Consider the following 1,826-nt stretch of genomic DNA (forward strand, 5'->3'; position numbering starts at 1 on the left):
CTAACCATCATATGTGCCCTGAGCCTGTGTATGAGGTTAACAAATAAGAAAAAACGATTTCCCTTCTCTTACTGTCTTCTTCCTGTTATTACTTAATGGGTGCATTCGAATCCATGGGATGTCTTCTCTGAAGGCTAGATTCATAGGCCGATTATGTCATAGCATGGTGCAGAGGCCTGGTCGGATTCCAAGACTCCTCGTTTTGCGGCCTACAAATCCGTCCTTCTTTTTGCCCAATTTGAAGGGCGGGTCTGGTGTATTCTATCTAGTCTTTATTCTCCCAGGATTCATTGGGAAACCAAGCAGGCCGGCTGCTCCATGATCAGAGGAAAAAGGTACTTGGCGCAGAACAATTGTGAATATTGGAAGTTTAGTTTAATATAATACAAGTATGTGAATAATTCCGTCTGAAATTAATGAAAATAGTTTCTTAAATGGTTATTGAGTCAGATATGTGGCGGTAATGTTTGATTTATCTAAAGGTTTTTATCTGTTACTGTGTAAATGGGTTTGGCTGGAATTTAGGGACAGATTCTAATATATCTACATTGTGGGGACTATAAATCTGATAGGATTTTTATTTGTTATTTGCTATTTTGCACAAGTGGCCTAAGTGTTTTTTGTTGTGGAATATAAGAGATTTTGCACATACATTTTTTATACATACATAGTTTTTTTAGTTTACTTACATCTTACTACCCCTTATATAGAATAGAATAGAATAGAATAGAAAATTAGTTTATTGTTCCACAATGTGGAAATTCTGCTGTTAACCGCAGCAAAAAGATTACAGAAAAAAATGGTCACACAAATGTGGATCTTTGAAAAAGTATAAGAATAACATAATAGTGAAGAGTTAAAATATAAACAAGAAAATTCTGTACTGTAAAGTGTTTTTTAACAAAATGAAAGAAGCTGTGCACCTGGAGAATAAATAACCAATATACAGCCATGGACATTTTTACAGTAATGGATATTTGAAAATACAGCAGTGAAAGCCGTGGAAGGCTGGACCTGCTTGAATTCACAGCCAAAACTCTTTCGGTCTCCTTATTTTCACAGACTTTAAACGATCCAGTCCAGATAGACCACGTCCTTGGAAGATGCAGCCAATGAATTCGAAGGCACATATTGTGTGCTAAAAAGGCTGTTTCAAAATCTTTCCCTTCATGAAGTCATTTGGGGAAACAACTACTAAGCTCGCCCTGTAGCAGGCCTTATGACAGGCAGCTTAAGGCCAGCTGTGCACTAATCATGGTGTCTAATCAGCATCTTGATATGGTACACCTGTGAGGTGGGATGGATTATCTCAGCAAAGGAGAGCAAAGTGCTCACTTTCACAGATTTAGACTGATTTTTTAAAAATATTTGGGGGAAATTACTATTGGGTAGGGGAAAAAGTTGTAGATCTTTGAGTTCATCTCTTAAAAATGGGAGCAACATCGAATGAGTTGCATTTGTATTTTTTTTGAGTGTAAATGGATGGTAAGCTGCTCAGAGTGGTCTGTAGCAGCTTATCGGTTAAGATCTGACTTCTGTATTATCCGCTATCCTAGACGCCATCATTGGTGGCTGGTTGTCATGGTTGCATGTTGTGGGGGTGCAGCCTTTGGGTGTGGAAAGCCAAAATGGCTCATTTAGAGGAGTGCTAAATAAGGAAGTTAATGGTTCGTGCTGCCTGCCTAATTCGAAAGGAATTTTCCTGCTCAAACTGTAAAAACATTCTCTGGAGGGCTCATTGATAATATTTTTTATTTTTCAAATATAGAATTATATGAGACCTTTAAATCTCACATTAAACATGTTTCCAGGACTTCCTCAAAACC

Source organism: Cyprinodon variegatus, unplaced genomic scaffold (assembly GCF_000732505.1).
Source record: "Cyprinodon variegatus isolate N-32 unplaced genomic scaffold, C_variegatus-1.0 Scaffold843, whole genome shotgun sequence".
Lineage (NCBI taxonomy): Eukaryota > Metazoa > Chordata > Actinopteri > Cyprinodontiformes > Cyprinodontidae > Cyprinodon > Cyprinodon variegatus.